The sequence below is a fragment of the Dipodomys spectabilis genome, unplaced genomic scaffold (assembly GCF_019054845.1).
Source record: "Dipodomys spectabilis isolate Male_0828 unplaced genomic scaffold, ASM1905484v1 ptg000092l, whole genome shotgun sequence".
Taxonomy (NCBI): Eukaryota; Metazoa; Chordata; class Mammalia; order Rodentia; family Heteromyidae; genus Dipodomys; species Dipodomys spectabilis.
Window position 1 is genome coordinate 14,473,844 of NW_024870769.1, and position 25,738 is coordinate 14,499,581.

The window sequence follows — 25,738 nt, forward strand, 5'->3', positions numbered from 1 at the left end:
GGAGGGAGACACTGCTGAACTGCCAGAAGTGCTAAACTCAGTCAAACCAAAATCACAATTCTTACAACAAAAGTTCGTTCCTAAACCCATAAACACACTGATGAAGCAAAACACAGGGAAACATGCAAAGGAGAAGATACAGATCACAGAAAGCACATCAGTCAAATGCCAGAGCCACTCACAGATTCCTAAGGGAATATAAACCCTCTTCCCTCATTATTTCATTGTTCAAATAATTCTTGAATAGTTGCCCCCCTGGGCTTTTATGCCTGTTATAGGAAGATATATTATCTTTTCTCCATTACACAGTTGAAGAAAGCCATGGCAAGAGCACTTCCCCTTTGTGTTTACTTCACAATACCAGAGTTGCAGTGGACAAAATGTCCATCCGGCCAAGCAGACACACATGACCAGGAAGGAAAGTGGGGACAATGCTTCTAGACTCCTCCGCAGCAGTAGCAAAGGAACCCAGCAAGAGATCAATAGAGGATAATGCACAATAGAGGATAATTGTTGTTTCAATCCTCCACTGTAAATTACCTGCCAGGTGCTTTTGACTAACATCTGCAACTTCAGTGTCTCAACAGCCTGAGATCTTCAACCTTATACAACTGAGATACACACTGTCATTCCAGATATCCTTGTAGACTTTTGAAACCAAACACAAAACGGTCAAAACTTAAAGCTTCATATCCATGGCCATAGAGTGAGAGATTACATTTGCCTAGTTTTATTCTCAAGCATTAGTTTTTCCAATTATTTTCATTCCTAGTCTTCATAACGAAAATGTTATTTCATGGAATATCTTACATCCTAGAATATCATCTTTCATCTACTCTCTTTGGATTTGTGGTATGATTACTTTTACTTGGGGGTTGCTTTTTTAAATTTCCATTGCTGCTTTGTCTATCAGCTATGGAACTGCAAGGCTGGTTCATTGCCTTGAGCTTGTGAGTTGAGTGTTTTGATTTACCACCTCTGTCTGTGCTAGACACACTGCCCTGCCATCTTGCCACAACCTAGTTCTTCCTCTAAAGCCATGGCAAATTCTACAACAGAAAGAAAGAGCCTGGGAGACAATAAGACACAGTGGGGAGTCAAGTCAAGCAGGAACATGTTTATTAACACAGAGCAAGCAGTTTTTATAGCAAAAAGGAGCGGGTGCATGGGAGGGGAGGAAAAGGAACCAATCACTGTCAAGGTCACACCCTATCATGCACCTAAGCTTCCAGGGGCTGGTTATGCACTGAAGTTAAAGCAAATCGGGCTCCGCTCACTCAACTCCCTCTCAGCACCATCTTTGTTGCCCATGTGCTCCACAGATTCCCGCTTTTTTGTTTTAATGGCAGACCCACCTCCCAGTTAGTTATCCTTTTTCCTCCATCTTAAAGGTCATTTTAACAGGATTACATTGGTAAGAATAGCATTGGCCACGCAAGGGGTTCGAGGCAAGTCTGGGATGGGAGAGAGAGAGAGAGAAAGACAGAGAGATCACTAGCAAGCAATTGGTTTAGGGAGAGAATCACCCCTCCCTTCGCGCAAACAGAGTCACAGTGGTTTCAGGAGGCTGACAAGGCTGGATTGGATGGACAGAAAGAGGACAAGGCACCAGCCTCACGCCCGTGCTTTCCCACACTGGGGACCTCGCATTCCATGTACCGTCCAAGGGAGTCCTGTCCTCCCTGGTTTTCCTTGCTGGGTTGGGGCCCTGGTGGCATCTAGAGACCTGCTGTGCAGATCTTGATCAGAGGTTGGGCTGAAGGGTCCAATTAGATGTTAGGGCGGGGGTTCCGTTGGGCTTTAGCTTTTGGCTGTGAATTGGGGTCAGCATTGGCCTTAGGCTTGGGTTAGGTGAGGTTTAGGGAAGAGGTGGGGGACAGGGGTCAGGTGCGATTTCAGTATGGAAGATGGGGTTAGGGTGAGACTTGGGATAGGTTTGAGCTTAGGTGTAGACCTACTCCATGGGGTTGAGGGTTTGGGTGAGGGTTACTGGTGGGGTGAGGAATGGGCCTGTCCTGAGGACAGTTGTGGACCAAGGTTTCTGGGTTAGGTGGTTCTGCACCGGCACTAGAGAGGTGACTTCCAGGATGCTCTGCAAAGCTCAGGCCTCTGCTGAGTGCATGGCCGGTGAGGGCAAAGCGAGGTGAGGGAGGGAGGGAGGCAAGCGCAGTGAGATGCAAAGCATCGGGAAGCAGCCAAATGCACAGCCATGCACCGAGAGATGGAAGCGGTCCCTCAGTAGCCTGGCGGCCGGAGAAGACAGGTGGGGAGCCTTGCAAGTGCACTTGCCTTAAGCGCTTGAATGTGCAAGGCTGACGCAGGCAGGCTGTGGGGTAGGAGGGCAGGGCAGTGAGTCGCTGGGAAATCGGCCCGGTCTCCTTCTGGGCATTAGTGCGTGTGTGGGGAAGGTTGGGTGCAAGGGGGGAGAGAGCACTGGGCAGGGAGAGAGCGCTGGGCAGCGAGAGCAGCAGGCCTGGCTTGCTGGCAGAGGCTGTGTTGGTCCGTGCGTTGATGCGAGCATGCTTCGATGCAATTGTGCGAGCAAGCAGGCGCAGCAGGTGTGTGTGAGCCGAAAGCCGCAGGCAGAGGCAGAGGCTGACAAGACCATGGAGAGCAGAGGCTGCAGAGGTGGCAAGCAGCATTTGGGGCTGTGCACAGCAGCAGCAGGGGTCTATGGCCATACCACCCTGAACTTGCCCGATCTCGTCTGATCTCGGAAGCTAAGCAGGATCGGGCTTGGTTAGTACTTGGATGGGAGACCGCCTGGGAATACCGGGTGCTGTAGGCTTTTGCCTCCACCGGGCTTCTTCTTCTTCACAACCCCAGCCCGCACCGCTCAGCCTGCCTTCTGCACACTTTCCCCACACATGCTCACACACCCTCCTGGCACGCTGACTCCCTCACAGTCACAATCACAATCACCTGCCCCACACACACTCAAACCCTAGCTCCACTGTGCTCACAGCACTGCCTAGGGAGCCCCTGCCCACCCCACACACTCTGACCACACCACAGGCCCGTGCCACACCCCGCACTTCCGCACGGTGGCGCACTCACACCCACCCCTCACACCCCCACTGCTCTTGCCTAGCTCACTGGTTTCTCGCTTCTGGCTGCAAGCACATCTAGCCTGTGGCCTGCAGCTCCCCGGCCAGACCCGTACCCGCCCCTCTACTGCGTGGCATGACTTCCTGTGGGTTACCTGAGGGGCTTCTTTGTGGCTCTGCCCAACCTTCTCTATGTGGGATGCCTACTCCTTCAATAGATGAATTGCAATCACTGAAATGAGGCTTGGCTCAAGTGTTCTTTCATCAAAGCCAGCCCACCTTAGCCTGCTTCTTCACAACTCCAGCAGGCACCAGTCACCCTCCCTTCTCCACACATGCTTACACACCTTCTGACATGCTGAGTCCCTCAGTGACAATCACCTGTTCCACACACACTCAACCTTTATCTCCATTAGGGTCAAAGACCTGTCAAGTGAGTCCTTTCTGTACACTGATGGTAGGTGGGGCACCTTGCAAATCCACTTTAGTGATTATATTTTTAACTCTCAGGCAACACAGTGTTTTAAGATGGAGGAGGATTTGTCAGAAAAACACAGAGCCCTGGGCACTTCTGCTCAAGGCTAGTTTGTTGAGTTCCCAACTTAAATCATATATATGTATATATACACACAGACACACATATTTCTTTTATTTGGTTGGATAAGCAGAAGCCATGGGTAGCTTCCTGTTTCTGGGTGACACAGTGCTAGCTTGACCTGTGTATCTATGTTAGATCTGGATAGTGCAGGCATTATCCACCAACCGGCTTTTTTTTTTTTTTCCAGGTAAGGGGTAGGTTTATTCAGTAGACCTCCTGGGACCAGGCAAGGTTGGCACTCTATGTAGCTGGGAAAGACCTGGGAATGAGAGAGAGCTGGGAAAGAGAGGAAAGAGAGAGGAAAGAGCTAGAAAACAGCAGAGAGAGCACAGAGAGAGGGCATCTGGGCCTGGGCTAGGCCTTATCTAGGGTACCAGTGGAGAAAGGTGTGGCCACATCAAATTCATACGCGACCTCTTCCAGGTGTCCCAGTTGCCTAGGTAAGGCAGGTACTGGGTGGAGACTTTGCTGTGAGGAGGGTGGAGTCTGCTAGCCATCCAGGAGCGGACCTTACGTTCCAGCCTTTTAATAATCATGAAATAGGGTGTGGATTCGCTCTGGCTACTTCCTGCTGACAAGGGGCGTCGACAATAGGGGTAAAAGGCTGGAATTTGGTCTCCTCCCAGAGAAGGCAGTGAGCAGCAGCTGTCCGTTGGTGGCGTGAGTCCTTAGATGAAGTCTGGAGAAGTCTCATGAGCATTGAGGGGCTGGAAAAAAAATACTAGAGAGCAAATAAATGGCAAGAGAAGGACTTGGGGCTGAAAATGTTGGTAGAAATGTCCCTAGCTACTTCTGACATCTGGTGACTAGGTAGAGGAGAAGTCAGGTAACAAAGGCAAGAATATAAATTCTTGTCCAGTTAATAGGTAGACAGATATGGACACTAGATGGGCAGGCTTCTTACTTCTACTAATCTCCCAGCTCTGGTTAATTTTGAAAGGGCAGGCACAAAGTGGCTGATGTGACATCATCTCCTCTTACTCCTCTCCATGTTCCCTTCTTCCCCAGACTGGCTGAGTCTACGTGCTCATTGCTGGGATGGCTTGTCCCTCCCAGCTGGTATTCAAGGAGGTTTGAACTCAAGGCCTAGGCAATGTCCCTGAGCACTTCTGCTCAAGGGTAGCACTGAACCACTTTGAGTTATAGTACCACTTGCAGAGTAGAGTCTTGAGCCATTCTTCCAGCCTGGCTCTTTGCAGGTTAGTTGGGAGATGGAGTCTTAGGGATTTTTCGGCCTGGGCTGGCTTTGAACTGCAATCTTTGCCACAAAAGCCCTTTATTATTTCCAATTAAAGCAACAAGGAGATCAAATAGAACAAGTAGAGTTTACCTAGTCCTTATCAAGAATTGCCAACAAATATTCTGAAATGACAAAACTCATTAGATGTAATGAGAATTATAGCACAGATATGCCCAGTATTTTAGAACCATGTAGGCAAAACTCAAAATCTAAAATTTTGACAACAATGTTTAGACATCTTTGCTAACAAACCACATCACATGGTTGGGCCTCAGTTGCCAGGGCCTGTGAAAAGAGCAACTTGTTAGCAAGGCATCTTAGAATAGCTGGATGGCGTAGTAAGTTTGGTGGAAGGTTAAGGGTCAGATGGGGCCAAACCCTTAACCCACCATGTGGCCAAGATGGAGAATTCAAGATGGCGAATTTCTGAAAGAATGCAAAGAAACCCTGAACAAATAGATCAAGCCTACATTGGCTAGCCTTTGAGAGGGAACCTAGAGGGCGGTCCCCAGGACCCAGCCTGCATCGGACCCTTCAGGGCACAAGCCACAATGTAGAAAAGAGAAAGGGAGAGATAGGGAAAGTTGGACATGAATGGCAGAGAGAGCAAAGAGAGCCCGAAAGTAAACAGACTTCTGATCATTTACCATTGCAGTGGCAAAAACTGTGTACATCTGAGAATGGCATAAAAATGAGGCGCTCTGGCTTTCCAGGGAGCCCAAGAGGCATTTCAAAGGGGTTTCACGGCTCAGGCGTGACTCGTAGCACCCCATTAAATGAGTAGTCAGTCTGGTGAATGAAGGAGAGCTGACCAGGCAGAAGCGGCGTACCAACTTCCCCCAGAGCCCTCTAGAGAGAAATGGCCAACCCCCCAAAACCAAGCGTCCTCGGCTTCAGAGGTGACTGGCCTTTCAGCTAAAGGCCGTCGGAGCTCTCTGGCGTGGCGCCACATCTGAACAGAGACTGAGCAACAGAGAGTCATAGAGAGTAGTTTCACTCACCAGAGTAGAGAAATGGTGTGGATGTGGATATGAAGGCAGCAATGGTATCGATGTGCTGTGTCCACAGCAGACAGACGGGTTCGAAAAAGGCCGTCAGAACTGTGGGTATTCCTCAGAGCAAAAAGGGAAAAACAGAAAAAGAAAAAAGAGGAAAAAAAACCAGAGAGGAATCCCACCTACCCTGACTTTAAGCCCTTTATCCGAGTCACGGCACCATTTATGTTAGGTTTTTAAAAAGAGGTAGCCGAGTAAGAACAGCAGCACGCAGGTGGTATTCAGGTAAGGGGTAGGTTTATTCAGTAGACCTGCTGGGACCAGGCAAGGTTGGCACTCCACGTGGCTGGGAAAAGCCTGGGAATGAGAGAGAGCTGGGAAAGAGGGGAAAGAGAGAGGAAAGAGCTAGAAAAGAGCAGAGAGAGCAGAGAGCGCAGAGAGAGGGCGTCTGGGCCTGGGCTAGGCCTTATCTAGGGTCCAACCGGCTTCTTCTGGGCAGCTAAAAGGCACATGTCCTTGTTTTGCTCATGGACTTGTGACCAAACCTTGCCCCCTTTTGAATAGTAAGTCATTAAAAACAAAATCTAAAGAAACAAAGAAGAACCAAGAAAAAAACAACTGTTAGGGTTGTGGCTCATGAACTGAAACGCCTGTCTAGGAAGAATTAGATGTGAGCTTCTAAAAAAAATTTCTGGGACACCTCATGGTTTGGTTGCTAGCTTGAATGTATTGTTGTTGATGCTTTTTAAATTCTTTGTTTAGTTGGATGGATGGGTAGATGGGTCCACTGAGCTATCCACACAGTCTGTGGTGCGTTCTGTTAGCTTAAGTTTGCCCAACGTTGGCAAGGCCCATAATTTTATTCCCAGACTGGGAAAATAGACAAACACTGGCTGCTTCATTATTCTTTTAATTCCACCTATTGCACCACACACCTTTACATGTCTCTAGAACAGTGAAAAAGATGATAGAACAGGGAAAAGGAGGCCAGGGAAACCAGCATTGCCTGCATGTCCGACACCAATGGTGCTAGACTCAGGAATTGTTAGATTCAGAGCACAGACCACCCTTCTTTGTTTGAAGGCCTCTTCATGTTAGAGTGAGGCTTTTGCTTAGGTTAGGCTTATTGGTGGCCTCAGCAGTATAGACAAGGGTTTTGAGTGGTCTTAGGTAATAAGGCTAGGGTTCTGCTTAGAGTTAGGATCACAAGTTGTGCTAGGCTGGGCATTAGCAATGGAATGAGGCTTGATCAGAGGTTCGACTGAACGCTCCAATCAGGTGTGAGGGTTGAGGTTCAGTTAGGGTTTACATTTTGGCTGTGGTTAGGGTCAGAATTGGGTTAGGTTTAGCATTAGGTAGAGTTAAGATGTCATGTCAGTATGATTGTTTGGGCTAAGGTGAGATTTGGGATCCCCTAGAGTAATTACATTCAGATGAGTTAAGGTATTAATAGTAAATATTTCACAACCTTCATTAAAATCCTAGACAATGTAAGATAATATTAAAAAAATGACACATGGTGCCAATTTTATTTGCAGCTATTATCATAGTATTCTAACTCAAGGTCACAAGTTACACTTTGACCCCTGCTCTGGATAAATGTTGAACTACTGTAGAATTCACCTGTGTTAAAATGCTGTTGACAAGCCTAGATGGAGCGTACTCATTGGTTTTGATTTTTTGGTCATGGGGCCTGAACTCTGGGCCTGGGTGCTGTCCCTCAGCTGTTCAGCTTAAGGCTAGCGGTCTACCTCTTGAGCCTCAGCACCAATTCCGGTTTTTTCTGCTTATGTGGTGCTGAGGAATTGGACCCAGGGCCTCAAGCATGCAAGGGAAGCACTCTACCACTCAGCCATCTTCCCAGCCTCACATACTTGCTCTTGAGAGTCATGTTGAAAGCCGCCTTCACCATGAGTATGTCCTTAGCAAGGTGCTGTGTAGTAAGGGGAGATTCCTTAGTGTACAACAGGTAATTCTGAAGAGGTAGTGTCCATTTACCATCATTAGGAACTTCTAGGGCAAAGCAAAAGCTCCTACTGGAATTTGAGGAGGAAAGTGCACCATTTCATAATCTAATATAGACAGTTCCATCAGATAGTTCACCAAAGTATGCTGCTCAACATCAACTTCTCTAATTCTGATGCTCTATGAAGGAGGTACAAGGTTAAAAGGTGGCTCAGAATAAAGTTCAAAACTCTTATAATCCTCATTTCCATCTGTCTGATTTGGTGACTTCTCTCCTGTGCCAACTCTGATGTCTGCTAAGATCTGACTTGTAAGTGAAAGACTTTCCACATTTGCAACATTCATAAGGTTTCTCTCCTGTGTGAATGCTCTGATGCACACTCAGATTAAACTTCTGCTTGAAAGACCTTCCACAATTGTTACATTCATAAGGTTTCTCTCCAGTCTATATTCTCAGATGAACACTGAGGTTTGACTTGTAGTGGACTTTCCACATTTGTTACATTTCTAATATTTCTTTTCTCTGTGTTCTCTGATGCTTGAGATTTGATATGTCTGAAAGGCTTTCCACATGTGTTCGATTAATATGGCGTGTCCCTTATGCCTCTTGAAGGATGAATTGTGCTATTCATATGGCTTTTCTCCTGAGTGTGTTCTCTTATGGGTACTGAGGTGTGACTTGGTAATGAAAGACCCCAGACTCCTGGGATACTTTCGTCTGCGGGAAGGCGCCCCAGAAACCAAGATTCCAAACCAGCAGATGCAACAAGCAAGAGAAATTTATTCCGCATTTGCGCAAATGGTCTCTCTGCCTTGGCATGGGAGAGAGTACCGAGCAGCGGTTACAGGCATTTTTAAAGGCAAAAACCACAGGATTAGCATAAGACACCAGGTGCCCCGGGATTGGTCCATCTACAAGTCACTGTGTACTCCAGCAATCATTTTGCTATGCGGGATACTTCGTAACACTCTTCGTAAAATGGTTGGCTCAGGGCAAATCTAGGGGGAGCGGTCACCCTGGAGGGGAGTTCACATAGTTGCAGGCTTGTGATTGGTTGACGTTTGACCTAGTTTGCTGGACTCGCCAGATGGTCCTTATCTTGGGTCCCATTTGGGGAATTTTCAAACAAGAGCTTAGAAAAACATACTCTTTTGTTCTTTATCTTTAACCACAGACCTTGTCCCGGGGCCAGCATCTGGACTCTGAAACTTTTTACTTATTTTTAGGGAGGGGAAGGGTCAGTGCTAGCGCAAGCAAGTTTACAGAAGTAAAATCAGCAGTTAGCAATTGTAAAATGTAACTCTAATTTTTAATCTTTCAGTAAGGCTTTCCACATGTGTTACATTCATATGGTTTCTTTATGTGTGCTCTGATGAATGCAGAGACAAGACCTCTGGCTGAAAGACTTTCCACATCTGTTACATTTATATGCTTTCTCTCCTGTATGGGTTTTCTGATGCATACTGCAGTATGACTTCATAAGAAAAGACTTTCCACGTCTGTTACATTTATATGGTTTCTCTCCTATGTGTGTTTTCTGGTGTATACTGAGGGATGACTTGTAGACAAAATACTTTCCACATTTGTTACACTCATAAGGCTTCTCTCCTGTATGCATTGGCTGGTGATAATTGAGGATTGCCTTCTTGGTGAAAGACTTTCCACAGATGTTACATTCATATGGTCTTTCTCCTGTGTGTGTTTTCTGATGTGTATTGAGGTGTGACTTTATGAGAAAAGACTTTCCACATGTGTCACATTCATATGGTTTCTCTCCTGTGTGTATTTTCTGATGGTCAGTGAGGTTTGACTTGTACAAGAAAGACTTTCCACATGTGTTGCAGTTATAAGGTTTCTCTGCTGTGTGTTTATTCTGATGCCTATAGAGATGTGACATCCGTCTAAAAGATTTTCCACATGATTTACATTCATATGGTTTCTCCCCTGTGTGTGTTCTCTGATGCCTAGTGAGGTTGGACTTGATGACAAAAGACTTTCCACATGTGTTACATTCATATGGTTTCTCCCCTGTGTGTGTGCTCTGATGCATGCGGAGATGTGAAATCATTATGAAAGACTTCCCACACGTGTTACATTCATAAGGTTTCTCTCCTGTGTGTGTTTTCTGATGTCTGCGGAGATACCACATCTGGGTGAAAGACTTTCCACATGTGTTACATTCATATGGTTTCCCTCTTGTATGTGTAAGCTGATGCTTGTGGAGATAAGACATCTTGCTGAAAGACTTTTCACATGACTCACATTCATATGGTTTCTCCTCTGTGTGTGTGTTCTGATTCCTTTTTAGGTTTGATTTGATGACAAAAGAATTTCCACATGCATTACGTTCAGATTGTTTCTCTCCTGTATGTGTGCTCTGATGTTTGCAGAGATAAGACATCTGGCTGAAAGACCTTCCACACACGTTACATTTATGTGGTTTCTCCCCTGTATGTTCTCTGATGCACCTCGAGCTATGATTTCCTTTTGAAAGACTTTGCACATGGGTTATATTCATAAGATTTCTCTCCTCTGTGTCTTTTCTGATAAACATTGAGGGATGGGTTTTGCTTGAAAGACTTTCCACATGTGTTACACTTATGTGATTTGTTTCCTGCTTGAGTTCTCTGAGGCTTGCTGAGATCTGATTTCTGGTAATTACATTCATTATATTCATAGGGTATCTCTCCTGAGAGAGTTTCCCGCTGTACACTGAGATCTGGTTTGTAGTAAGAAGATTTGTTTCATTTTTTACACCTAAAAAACGAACTCTTTCCTCCACTATGTTGCTACTTTTGATTATGACTTGTAACAGATGTCTGTCTGGACTTTCCTGGCACATTTCACCGAAGCCATCTACTTGCTGGACATCTAAAATGTTTAACAAATAAGTAGATTAAAATCATGATGGCATCCAAGAATTACTTAGAGAATACTCAAGTAAAGGTAAACACATTTCCGCCCATTCTACTTACTAAAGATAATACTACTAGGAATGGAATTATGAGAATTGAATGCATTCCTCCCTAAGGAGTTACTTAACAAATACTAATATAATCATATTCTTCTCTGGTTCTTGAAGTTTTATTGTGTGTTTAAATATCAGAGGAAATATTTGGTCAAAATACTCAATAACTGCTATTGCTTTTAAACTGAAGACAAATAATCTGCCAATTATTTCTCTTCCTTTCTTTTCTTTCCATTTTTTTTTTATTTTTGGTCTGTTGCAGGGCTTGAACTCTAGGTCTGGGCACTGTCCCTGAGGTCTTCAGCTCTACCACTTGAGCCACAGTATCATTTCCAGTTTTCTGGTGGTTAACTGGAGATAAGAGTCTCATGGACTTTCCTGACTGGGCTGGCTTTGAACTGAGATCTTCAGTCTTCAGCATTCTGAGTAGCTAGGATTACAGGCATGAGCCACCAGCACCCGGCTCAATTTTGTTTTGTTTTAGGGAAGTTTTTATATATTTTGCAAAAATTATGTGCTACTTTCCTTCTGAAACCTTTAGATTTGAAGACAACATGTGTTCCAGGTTCAGAGAACCTAAGGATATATAAAAGGGTAAATTACCTGTCACCTAATCAGGAGTGGTTCCTGAAGGGAGGATTCATGCCTATCTTTGAGAAACTCTCCTCCCAGAAAATTCTACCTGGTACCTATGGGGATTTTCAAGTCTCTTTTTTTTTGTATGTTCTAAAAAATATCTTCCACATTCCTATTTTCATAGCATTGCCCAAACACACTAGACCCCCAAACTTGGTTACATTTTTTAAAAGCTTTGGTTCTGAATCCTAGGTTTCTGCTCCACCGTTGAGAAGTTTCTTTTCTGACTTATCTGAGGCTGCAAATATCCTGTCCTCCTTAGTTCCTGATACCATCTATCTTCAGGGTTAACAGAAAATGGAATTCCTTTAAGTTTTCCATTTTCTTTTTTTGTTTCAGAATGGGTTCCAAAGATAAAAGAGAAATGCTAACCTTAAATACTCTCACACAGATTTTAGGATGCTCCCCATTAGTGTTGGTTCACTTGGACTTGAGTCCAAAGAACTTCTTTTCTGCCACACACAGTATGGGGACCCTGATCCCGATGGGAACTGTGAATATTTGCAGAGTGACTGATCTTAGCAGAAAACTTATTGTTTTATGGTTCTTTATCCCGTGTTTAAGACAGGATTTTTTTTTTTTGGGGGGGGGGGTTGTGGTGCTGGTAGTGGGGCTTGAACTCTGGGCCTGGGCCTGAGCTCTTCAGCTCAAAGCTAGCACTCTACCACATGAGCCACCGTGCCACTTCTGGTTTCCTGGTGGTTAACTGGAAATAAGAATCTCACAAAATTTCCTGCCCTGGCTTGCTCTGAACCACAGTCCTCAGATCTCAGCCTTTTGAGTTGCTAGGATTACAGGCACCTGATTTATACAAGATCAATTTTTCTAATCTTCCTGTCAAAGACAGGAAAAGTGCCTTTGTGTACTCACATTACTGCCTTCTGAAATCTTATTTCTTTTTTTTTTTTTTTTTTGGCTGGTCGTGGGACCTGAACTCTGGGCCTGGGCACTGTCCCTCAGCTCTTCAGCTCAAGGCTAGCACCGTACCACTTGAGCCACAGCACCACTTCCAGCTTTTTCTGCTTATGTGGTGCTAAGGAATCGAACCCAGGGTATCATGCAAGCAAGGCAAGCACTCTACCGAGCCACCTTCCCAACCCCCCGATATCTTATTTCTTATTGCTTAGAATATGCCTATTTGATCTGTTCCTGTAATTCCCATAAGCTAGCCTTGGTAAAATCTGATGATATAGAGGCAAAAAAAGGAGAGACATTGTCTATTAAGTCATGTAGGTTAGTTACATTCATTCCTCCTCTTATGATGTTATTACAAAGTTATAGTATGTCTTCATCCATTACCCTAGTACCTGCTGGAAAGAATCAGGAACACAGGAATCCAGGAGATGGGATAGGAACAAGAACATCTCAATATAGTCACACCTTCTGAGCTCTCTCTTTTTAACATCCATGTCCAGCAAATGCTGACTCACCTGTGATATTCTTATCTAGGGCTTCTCCCAGCCATGGTTCTGCTCCTTGCTCCAGCTTAACAATCACTTCAGGTTTAGGAACACAGTGTCCTGTCAATGGGGAATATAGAACTTTGGTCTGGTGTAATGATCTCACACAACCTGGTAGAAGGCTACTTTTGAACCTATTTTCTTATTTCTCATCAATTCTAAAGAAGACCTCAAATATGTGCTTTTGATTTTAAATACCAGTTTTAAATGACTGAATTCCAAATTCGTGTCTATAATAGTGATGTACACTTCATATTAGATTGTATATCAACCTGTATATCATATGGCAAATTTAGAAAAGTATCACATAAAAATTAAGTTATCCTGGGGGAAACAGGGAGAGAAAATGAGGTATTGCATAACACTTTCCAACAGCAATGTCCTCATTTCCTGACAAATGTAACTGTAACTACTCTGTACATCGTGTTTACAATAAAATTTTAAATATTAAAATAGGGGCTGGGAAGGTGGCTCAGTGGTAGAGCGCTTGCTTTGCATGCCTGAGGCCCTGGGTTCGATTCCTCAGCATCACATAAGCAAAAAGAAAAAAGCCAGAAGTGGCACTGTGGCTCAAGTGGTAGAGTGTTAGCCTTGAGCTGAAGAGCTGAAGGACAGCGCCCAGGCCCAGAGTTCAGGCCCCACAACCGGACCCAAAAAATAAAAAACAACAAAAATAAATAAATATTAAAATAAAATAAAGTTTTCTTAAGTAAATAATATCTCTTGGGCTGGGAAGGTGGCTCAGTGGTAGAGTGCTTGCCTTGTAAGCATGAGGCCCTGGGTTCGATTCTTCAGCACCACATAAGCAGAAAAAGCCGGAAGTGGCGCTGTGGCTCAAGTGGTAGAGGACTAACCTTGAGCTGAAGAGCTGAGGGACAGTGTCCAGGCCCAGAGTTCAGGCCCACAACTGACAAAAAAAAAAAAAACATAAAAATAAATAATAATATCTCTTATTCAATATTTTCCTCAGTCTCATCCAGGTAAAACTTCTTTGTGGAAGCTGGGCGCCAGTGGCTCACACCTGTAATCCTAGCTTCTTAGGAGGATGTGATCTGAGGATCGCGGTTCAAAGTCAGCCCCATCAAAACTCCATGAGACTCTTATCTCCAATAAACCACTCAGAAAACTGGAAGTGGTGCTGTGACTCAAGTGGTAGAGCGCTTGCTTTGAGCTGGAGAGCTCAGGCCCAGAGTTCAAGCGCCATGACGGACAAAAGAAAAACAAAAACTTCTTTGTGGATCTCATCTCACAACTAAACATATTTGTTTTGTTTGTGTCTGTTCTGAAAATAGTATTAAGTTCATTAAAAGGAAATATATTTGATTTTTCTTGTTATCTACACGTCACAAAAATAAAAGCACATGCAAATTATTCTACTAACCAACCTTGAAGGAATTTATGAAGTATTAGTAAATGTTTAGGGGGAAAGATTTTATAATTGGATAGAGAAAAAGTAACTGAAAATATAGAAAAACTAACCAAGAAGAAAGTCTAAGAGCCAGAACATGACTAGAGTCTCAGTAATACTTAAAGAAACAAAAATGAGGAGGTACATTTATAAAAGAGATACCAATGAAGACTGCAGAGGGCAGATGTCCAATGCATGACAGGATCTGTCTTCAGGTGAAGAAACTGTGGGAACTGTGGAGAACAGCTCAACACAGCCACACTGGCTCTGATCTTCACAACCTCCCTGTCTAAACTGCACTGAATCACCTGGGAAGCCCTGTTTAGAGTATCCTTCTTCCATCAATGGCTCTGCTGTTTGCTCTGGCTTCAGAAGTAAGTCAGATTTGGGAAACTAGTGCCCTGTTATTGGGTAATAGTATAGAACTTTCACCAAACTACTTTGAAGAATGAACTTTCTCTCATGGGAACATGATGGTCCTCAAAAAACAGAATATTGGGCTGGGAAGGTGGCTCAGTGGTAGAGCGCTTGCCTTGCATGCTCAAGGCCCTGGGTTCGATTCCTCAGCACCACATAAGCAAAAAGAAAAAAGCCGGAAGTGGCGCTGTGGCTCAAGTGGTAGAGCACTAGTCTTGAGCTGAAGAGCTGAGGGACAGTGCCCAAGCCCAGATTTCAGGCCCCATGACCGGACTCCCCCCCCCCAAAAAAAAAAAAAACAAAACAGAATATTACATCTAAATAGCATTAAATCTGATCCATATTCATATATCTATCAAGAACAAAGCACTTGCTCATGAGAATTAATGTGACCTTTGCTCACCCAAGGACACCAGGTTGCTATAGATCTCCAGCATTACATCCTTATACAGGGTCCTCTGAGCATCATCCAGGTCCTTCCACTCCTCCCAGCTGAAGTCCACAGACACATCCTCAAATGATACCAACCCCTGTAACGGCATATTTAAGAAGTCATTAGCCATGAGTCATGAGATAACCAACTCTGAGGACTCTATTTCTCTACATGTATGTTTCTGTCTTACATAAAATGGTTGGAGAGCCAGGAATGTTGCTTATTGGTAGAGGGCTGGCCTAGCATGAATGAAGCCTTGGGTTTAATTCCTAAGTACCACATAAACAGAAAAAGCTGGAAATGGCCCTGGGGCTCAAGTAATAGTGTGCTAGCCTTGAACAAAAGCAGCTCAGGGACAATGCCCAGGCCCTGAGTTCAAGCCTCAGGACTGGAAAAAAAATGGCTGGACCTTGCTCTGTTATCTATGCCATACAGGAAAGAAAAGTCAAAGTATGAATAGCTGCCTCTATACAAACTTATTAATTATTAAAATAAGTTTTACCTTATTAATCAGGAAGTGCTTCTGGTGCTAGCAATAGAAACAACATAAAATTCCTGTTTTAAAGAGCTAATGACCTTCACTACTGGCATCAATTGTAACTAGATGCCTAGAATCTAGATCGTCCAGAGCTCAGTCAAGAAATCACAAGGGGTTATTTCTTTGTTGCTTTGTATGTCCCTCCCCCACAGTATAACCCCTGCTTTCACTGTATCTGATGTGGGTATAATTTGTGGAGGGGAAGGGGAAAAACAAATTGTTTAAATAGGGATACAGGTGGACCCATTGCAACAATGAGATGTACAAGTCGTTATGTCGAAAATGAACTTTACAGCTTTGGTGGGGGGGGAAGCGAGGAGGATTGGGTGGAGGGGTAGGGGGAAGATGGGAAGGGATGGGAAGGGGAAACAAAGGAGGAGGCTACAATGCTTGATAAGAAATGTACTCATTATCTTGCCCATGTAATTGTAACCTCTCTGTATTTTCACAATAAAAAAAAATGAACATTAAAAAAAAAAAAGAGGGCTGGGAAGGTGGCTCAGTGGTAGAGTGCTTGCCTTGCATGCATGAGGCCCTGGGTTCGATTCCTCAGCACAACGTAAGCAGGGGAAAAAATCCGGAAGTGGCGCTGTGGCTCAAGAGGTAGAGCACTAGCCTTGAGCCTAAGAGCTGAGGGACAGCGCCCAGGCCCAGAGTTCAGGCCCACGACTGGACCAAAAACAATAAAGAAAGAAAGAAAGAAAGAAATCACAAGGGGTACCAACCACATTAGCAGATCTATAAAAACACAGTTCCTAGGTAAGTGTTAAAGAAAGTAACAGTACTCAAGAAACTGATTAGTAATAATCTGGAACACAGAATATTTTACTTAGTTCTCACAATAAAGGTCTCATTATTAGTATAACCCTAAAGATGTTCTGAAGCCTTCTTATACGTCATTCCTAAAAACCATAGAACTGGTAGCATTAACTATTATGACATCCTCCTCCTTCTGCATTACAAAACATTAATCATAATGAAATAAAATGTGTCTTGACCATATTTGCATTTACTGGTACCTCATGGAAGGATGGAAGGACATGGAAAAAGAACTAAGAGAGAGAATATCAGAAAGCACTGTCAGACCTAGCAACCCCCAGCAAGGCAAAGAAAAATAAGAATAAAGATCAGGGAAGGGCTGGGAAGGTGGTCAGTGGTAGAGTGCTGGCCTAACATACATGAAGCCCTGGGTTTGACTCCTTAGTAGCACATACACAGAAAAGGCCAGAAGTGGCACTATGGCTCAAGTGGTAGAGTGAACTAGCCTTAAGCAAAACAAGCTCAGGGATAGTTTCCACACCCTGAGTTTAAGATTAGGAAAAAAAAAAAAAAAAAAAAAAAGCCGGTGCCTCCTAGCTATTCAGGAGGCTGAGATTTTGAGGATTGCGGTTCAAGGCCAGCCCAGGCAGGAAAGTCTGTGAAACTCTTATCTCCAATAAACCACCAGAAAACTGGAAGTGGCGTTGTGGCTCCAGTGATAGAGTGCTAGCCTTAAGCTGAAGAGCTGAGGGACAGCACCCAGGCCCAGAGTTCAAGCCCCACAACCAACAAAAACAAAGAAAAAAAGAAAAGAAAAGAAAAAAAAAATCAGGGAAATGATCCAAAATCTGGAAGAAAATAAAAGAGGGTACAACAGTATTTGGTACTAATGTCTTATGCAGAAGGCACAAGGAAAGATAAACTCCCATGCTGAGTCTCACTACAAAAAAAGAATGACTAACCATTTTTCTACTGTCACTATGCTTAACAATACCAGAAATGAATGATGACCCCCCAATACACCAAAAGGAAATATGTGTATAAAGTATTAAAAGAAAATAACTTCCCTTATCCCAACAGTTCCAGAGGAACTATTCTAAAAATATGTATTGAATATATTTTCTGATTAAGCTAATTTATCAGCAACACACCTGCATTACCAGAGTGCTACATGAAAAGGCGCTACATCACAATATGTGCTAACTTAGACGCACTCATAGAATCAGGATCACAGAAATAGTGAAATTGTAGGTAAGCATAAAGGACTACTCCTCTACACACACACACACACACACACACACACACACACACACACACACACACACACACACACACACACACACACACACACACACACACACACACACACACACACACACAGATATGGATACAAACACATATTTATTTTATGTAATTTTTTAAATGATGGCTTAATGCAAAAATACAATAGTATATAGGTGATTCATATAAATGACAATTCAATATGTGCATCCATACATGTATTGAATACAAAAGTACATGCACTAGGGATAAAGAACCAATATCCAGCTGCTACTGCACTTACTTTGTACATGTCATGCCCTAAGTTCAAAGCCACAATATAGCCAATTTTTTAAAGGTATTAAGCATAAAGCTTATATATAGAGCTATTCCCTTGTAAAGCACCTATAGATTTTGATGCAGTAAAACAGTACTCTAAGCATATTCAAAACTCAGAGTAACTAATAATAATGCAATGCATTACAGTATATTAGTTTCCTAGGCTGCCATATCAAAACAGAATTGAGGGGGTTAGGAAGGTGGCTCAGTGGTAGAGCGCTTGCCTTGCATGCCTGAGGCCCTGGGTTCAATTCCTCAGCACCACATAAGCAAAAAAGAAAAAAACCTGGAAGTGGTACGGTGGCTCAAGTGGTAGAGCGCTAGCCTTGAGCTGAAGAGCTGAGGGACAGCACCCAGGCCCAGAGTTCAGGCCCCACAACCGGATCCCCTCCCCCCCCAAAAAAAACAGAATTGAGAGAGAAATATATTTTCTTGTAGTTCTAGAGATGAGAACTCAAGAACAATAGAACAATTGCCTGTAGGTTTGGCTTCTTCTAAAACATCATGCTTCAGGCTGAGGATGAACTTCCAGTAAATGTAAAATCACTCATTTTTCATTCATGAGGGAAAATGTAGTACCACACTCCATTAGTGCTCATCCATGATAACCTTAAAATACAGTGGGCCTTGCATATTTGTGAGTCCCACAAATTCAACCAACTATGGATCCAGAACTTTAAAAACACATAGCTACTGTACTGAATATGTACAGTCCTAAAATTTTGTGATAATACGCTGGAAAATACCAAATAACAACTACTTACATTGCATTTAATTTGTACTAGTTGTCAGAGGTGATTTAAAGTATATAGATGGATGTGTGCTGCTTATATGAAATCACAACACAGTTTTACATAAGAAACATGAACATCTATTTTGCTATTTGTGGATACCCAGAGATGACTATGCTAGAAAGATATGATCACACCCCTAAAAAGATAGAAAGTAACAAATATCAGATAAAGCAAGGAGAAAGTAAGTAGCAAAATGGTAGACATAAATGAAACCATATTAGTATGTAATGTAAATGGAGTAAAGATATATGCCATTGCCTGACATGAGAAAAAAGGGAAACAATTCAATAATATATCACTCATAAAAGCATACCTTTAAGAATACAAAAATAGGGCTGGGAAGATGGCTCAGTGGTAGAGCGCTTGCCTTGCATGCCTGAGGCCCTGGGTTCGATTCCTCAGTACCACATAAACAAAAAGAAAAAAGCCGGAAGTGACACTGTGGATCAAGCGGTAGAGTGCTAGCCTTGAGCTGAAGAGCTGAGGGACAGCGCCCAGGCCCAGGGTTCAGGCCCCACGACCGGACCCCCCCCCCAAAAAAAAGAATACAAAAATAAACACAAAGATGAAATAAGCAAAAACCCAATTGTTAGGTCCAGCTTAACCAAAGTAACTCCATTTTGTAAAGGCAGCCATCTGGTTTGTAAAGTATGAGCTGACCTTGCCCGCACCTGTTCTTTGTGCAGTAAGGGCAAACCGACTCTGTCTGTAAGGGAACTGTAAGGTCTGCACAGGGACACCTCTCTCCTTTTTGGCTAAGTTTCCGCCCAGTATATGTTACCCAGGTAACTGGCAGACCTGGAAGCAGTCACCTTCCCCTCCTACTAGGTCATATCCTGGGCCACCTCTGGTCACATGCCTTCCATCTGACCCTAGGAGGGTCCCAGACCCTGAGGTCACATCCAGATCCAGTGTGACCACACCTCTTCCTGCCCCAGGCCTAGATAAGTCCTGGCTCAGAGGGGGGTCACAGCTCTTCCTCCCCTACCCCCCTTTTCCTTTTCAGCTGTGCTTCTCCACCAAGCATGGTGGGGGAGAGGGGAGGCAGCAGTTCGGTAAATAAACTTCTTTTCCTGCCTGAATAGCTCATGGTGTTCTCTTGATCGGCTACCTAATGAAACCTACTTAGTTAATATACCTTACAGAACCAAAAGAAAAAAAGAAAAACAATTTCCAAAAACGGCCAGTTAGCAGAAATGAAGCCTTGGGAGGGGGAGGAGGGAAGGGCAGGCCAGGCGGAGGTGTCCAATCAGTAAAAAGCACATATGTAACCCTTCTGTTTTAACCAATAAGAGTAAAATTAGCTACATGTAGTTTGCTGTTTTGCCCTATAAAAGCTAGCCTGTGAGACTAGGTGGGGGTCACTCTCCACAGACACGGCCCTGACCAGTTAGTTTGATTCTTGATACTTGGCAGGGAATAAAGCTTTGCTTGACTTCACTTTGTATTAGTTTCATTCCTTTGATCAAGGACCCTTATCACCAATGTCTCTATTTTCAAATAAAAGGAAAGCAATGGTACTCACTGGAAACCATGTTGAAAATGAACTATAGAACTTGTGGGTATGAAGGGAGGAAAAAAACTGGGGAAAAGTGAGGGAGGGAGTGACATTATCCAAAAGGATATCTCTTTGCCTGATTTATGTAAGTGTAAACTTTTGTTTAATTTGAAAGACCCCAGCTCATGCTTGCCCATTAGGTACCCCAAGGAAGACTGCTGCCCCTTCCCCTGTATACCTAAGAGGGTGGGGCAGGATACGTGCAGGCCGCTAGCCGGGAAACGAAACCTTGGGTCTCTGAGTCACCGCCCGCAGACCCTAGCATGACCCTAGTACATGCCTTAAAACCAGGCATTCCGGTAAAACAGCCGACCAACACATTCCTTCCTGTAAAACTTAGCCCTAATACAAGGGTGAGGCAGGATGTGGTAAATCACTTGTCAAAACTAGGGAACAAACAGTTTCTGTGCATAACGACCAGCACAGGCATGTCAAGGCAAGTACTGACACGTCAGCCTCCCCCCCCCCCCCCCCCCCCCCCCGCCTCGCCTACCCCATCCGGCCGACTTAACCTGACCAATCCCCACCTTAAGCGTAATTCAAAATTAACCAACCCACACCCTGTAACCATGCATCTCGCTTCTGTAACCTTGCTTCTGCTGCCCATAAAAGAGGGTGCTTTCATGCACCATGGCGCGCAAGTCTCCCGATAGACTTTGTCGCCCCGGGTACCCGTGTAACCGGTTCCCAGCCACCCGACCCGAACCTTGTGGATCTCGAGGTCGAGTGCACCTGGGAGCCTAGGCATGCCCGAATAAACCTCTTGCTGTTTGCATCCACACAAGTGGTCTCGTTGTTCCTTGGGGAAGGGTCTCTTCAGATTGAAGGACACCCCACGCCATCGCGGGTCTTTCAAATTAAAAAATAATAATAAGGGGCTGGGAAGGTGGCTCAGTGGTAGAGCGCTTGCCTTGCATGCATGAGGCCCTGGGTTCGATTCCTTAGCACCACATAAGCAAAAAGAAAAAAAAAGCCAGAAGTAGTGCTGTGGCTCAAGTGGTAAAGCGCTAACCTTGAGCTGAAGAGCTGAGGGATAGCGCCCAGGCCCCACTACTGGACCCCCCCAAAAAAAGAAAAAATAACAAAAGGAAAGAAAGAGAGTAATGGAGGAAAATAGCGTAGGAAGTCAATTTAAAAGAGAATAAAAACATATTTCTAGAAAGGCCACAGACAAAGTCTTTAAATATAGCACAACAGTCAAGTAAGAAAAACAATAAATGCAGTCATGGGGTTTGACAGTAATTTAAGCAATTGATGAGCTTTGGAAAAAAAATACAACTCCATGCAGCCTGTTCCACTCCCTATAGAAAAGACCCAACAGCCAAGGGTTATATGTGGACAGTCATTTAAGTATATATGAAAGACCCCAGACTCACTGGGATACTTTCTTCAACGGGAGGGCACCCCAGGAACCAAGACTCCAAACCAGCAGATGCAACAAGCAAGAGGAGTTTATTTGGCGTTTGCGCAAACGGACTGTGTCCTGGGCAGACAGGGAGCCCTGAGCAGCCTTTACAGGCACTTTTAAAGGCAAAAACCATAGGATTAGCATAAGACACCGGGTGCCCCGGGATTGGCTCAATTTAAAAATCATCATATACTCCAGCAATCATTTTGTTGCACGGGAAGTCTTGTAACACTCATCATAAACTGGTTGGCTCTCTAGGGGGAGGCTTCCCTGGAGGGGAGTCTACATAGTTACAGGCTCGTGATTGGTTGACATTTGACCTAGTTTGCTGGGCTTGCCAGATGGTCTTTATCTTGAGTCCCTTGCTGAGAGATTCTAAACAGGAATTTAGAAGAACATACTCTTTTGTTCTTTATCTATGTCTGCAGACCTTGTCCCAGGGCCTGTATCTGGACTCTGAAACTTTTTTACTTATTTCCCGGGAGGGTCTGTGCTAGCACAAGCAAGTTTACAGAAGCAGAATCAGCAGTTATTAAATTGTAAAATGGACGCAGCCCTAATTTTTCTAATTCTTCATGTAGATGGCTTACTCAGGCCTTTAACATTCAAAGATACTTGGAATCATACTAATTCAGTTACTCCAAAAATAATCACTACCCAGTTTAGCATCATGAAGATAGTTTAATTTGTGTCTAATAAGGGTAAGATTTCTGACCAAGGGCCAGCAAATCTACATTCCATAAGAAGTTAGCATACTACCTCCTAAGTGTCAGTGGATCATGTAGCGCTTGCTACTTTTTCTCACATCAGTAAAAACAGAGACAAATTTGAGGTAAACTTGTATTCAACTCAGTTTGACTCTTTTTTTTGAGGGGGGTCTGAACTCTGGGCCTGGGTGCTGTCCCTCAGCTCTTCAGCTCAAGGCTAGCACTCTACCAACTTGAGCCACAGTGTCACTTCTGGCTTTTTATTTTTCTGCTTATGTGGTGCTGAGGAACCCAAGGCCTCCTGCGTGCATGGCAAGCGCTCTACCACTGAGCTACTTCCCAGCCCCCTCCCTCAGTTTGACTCTTAAGAACATATAATCTACTAAATCTAAAAGCCATCTTTATCTTATTTATGAATGTTTTCCTGAGGCTAAATATTTTCTACTCTTCCATTTTAATTTTGGAGCACATTGTTAATAAAAAGTTCCTAAAAAGCAAATAAAGACATAAGCAAAAAACTCACCAGGGATCCACTCATTTTTTGTTGCTGTTGGCAATGCAGAGATGATTGTGAAAGCAAAGCTGGAAGAGAAAGCAAATGAAATGGAATCAGGAAAGAACCAATATTGAAAGACCCCCAGTGTTTGGGGTGCCTTCGATCTGGAGAGACCCTCTCCCAAGGAACAACGAGACCACTTGTGCGGATGCAATCAGCAAGAGGTTTATTCGGGCATGCCCCAGACTCCCAGGTACACACGACCTCGAGATCCACAAGGTTCGGGTCGGTGGCTGGGAACCTGTTTGGACACACGGGTACCCGGGGCGACAAAGTCTACCGGGAGACTTGCGCGCCGGGGCATATGAGAGCACCCTCTTTTATGGGCAGCTGGAAGCAGGGTCACAGAAGCGAGATGCATGGTTACAGGGTTGATTGGCTAATTTTGAGTCATGCTTAGGGTGGGGATTGGTAAGGTTGAGTCAGGCAAGCGGGTTAGGCAAGGTCCGCTTAGGGTTAGTGGTGGAATTTTCCATAGGCAGTGGAGTTAGCTGACGTGTCTGTACTTGCCCTTCAACTGTTAACTCAGAGACTCTTTGTTCCTCATTCCCGGTTAACGGTTTAACCACAACATCCTGTCTCGCCCTCTTTGGTGGAGGCTTAGTCTCACGGAAGGGGGGGTTGGTCAGCAAGTTCTCTGGGGGACCTAGTGGCAAAACATATACTAGGGTCTTTCAATATGAATTTTGAAAGATCCCAGACTCCTGGGACACTTTCGTCTATGGGAGGATGCTCCAGAAACCAAGACTCCAAACCAGTAGATGCAACAAGCAAGAGTTTATTCAGCGTTTGTGCAAATGGTCTCTCTGCCCCTGCAAGGGAGAGATCCCTGAGCAGTGGTTACAGGCATTCTTAAAGGCAAAAACCACAAGATTAGCATATAACACCAGGTGTCCCAGGATTGGCCCATTTAAAAATCACTATACACTCTGAGGGGAAGTTTATAACACTCTTTGTAAAACAGTTGGCTTGGGGCAAGTCTAGGGGGAGCGTCACCCGGGAGGGGAGTTTACATAGTTACAGGCTTGTGATTGATTAACATTTGGCTTAGTTTGCTGGACTTGCCAGGTGGTCCTTATCTTGGGTCCTTATCTTGGGTCCCATTCTTGTGTCCCATTTGGCCACTTGGGGAATTTACTTGTTTGTTCTTTATCTATGACCACAGATCTAGTCCCAGGGCACGCATCTGGGCTCCAAAACTTTTTACTCAATTCCTTGTTTCCAGAAAGTGGGATGGGGGTGGGGGTTAGTGCTAGCGCCAGCAAGTTTACAAAAGAAAAATCAGCAATTAGCAATTGTAAAATGTAACTCTAATTTTTAATCTTTCAAATTTGTCTTAAATTTTCCTGCTCAAGGCAATACATTCACATGGATTGGAAAAGAAAAAAAAAACCACCTTCCTGTACAGAAGACCTTTTCCCTAAAAAATTGTTGAATAATCTAAGTCAAAGAGAGACATATAATCTCTTTACTAAAATTAGAAATTACAGAATTGCACTTAGGAATCTATGAACTATTTTCTGGTTAATGTAAAGATATCACATAGGACTCCATTGAGTATTTTACTATATCTCATGTTTTGGAATATTTAAACATCATGCAAAATGTTGGTTACAACTCAGTGTTTTAAACTCAGAATTACAGGAGAAAGTGAATAGAATATATATTTCTTGTGGCTTCCTGTTTCAATAATGGATCCCAGATAGCTCATCTTTCTCTAACAAAGTAGCCTCAAGCATTGATCTGGACTTTGTCATTTAACTTGCTTTGGCCAAAAAGATGTCAATGAATATTGTGTGAACAAAGTTTTGAAAATTCCTTAGTGACGGCCTCCCTTAACACAATATATTGTTAAGAATCTTGGCTATTCTGCTGGATATACACGGCCTAATCAAGAACATAAATTACTTTTAATAGGAATGATATCATCCTAAACCAACTATCCTCAGTAAGAAAATGACATGAGTAAAGCCTCATCTGTTCAACAATCAATACTAACAGAAATGCAATGCTGAGTCCAGCCTAAAATGTAGCTTCTCAAAACTTTAAATGAATGAAATGACTGCATATTTTTGCCAGTATATATTGGTTGGTAAATTATATAGGAAATTCTAGGTCATCTACAGCTTTGTTTTTAATAAAACTATGTAGGAGACAAATTTCTGAAGTACAATGAAGTGAACTTTTCAACCAGTGGATGAATAATGCAAATCACCACAAAAGTCAATTGTCTAGAATTCAGTGAGTTTGCTTTTGCAAGTAAAGACTGCTATGCCCAGATAAGGATCCCCAAAGACCACCAATGAACCGATTCTGATGCAAGCACAGGAGAGTCATTTATTGCAAGCTCCAGCCTGGACTCATAACCTTCACCAACACAGCGGGTCAGAGTTGAGAGCCCTGACTTCCAATTCAGCAGGGTTTTTATTGTGGTTTTAGCAAGGGTAGGAGGTTTCCAACTTAGTGGTTACATGATTGGTTAACATTTAGTAAGTAAGTCTTGTAACAATCTTATTGGCTAAAGTGCTCAGGCTAAGCAGTTGAGCAGCAAAATATGTTAACTATGCTATCTTAAAAATCTGGAGTTTTACTTTCCTGCTAGTTACTGATTGACTGTTGCTAGGGAGTTACCAGTAGAGCGGTTTTGGTCC

At 43.7% G+C, this 25,738-nt stretch overlaps 1 non-coding gene across 1 annotated transcript; it reads left to right on the top strand.

Moving 5' to 3' along the window:
- Positions 1-2,669: 2,669 nt before the first annotated feature.
- Positions 2,670-2,788, top strand: LOC122112231. Its single transcript, XR_006148127.1, has one exon. It is a non-coding gene; the product is annotated as a 5S ribosomal RNA (ribosomal RNA).
- The last annotated feature ends 22,950 nt before the right edge of the window (positions 2,789-25,738 follow it).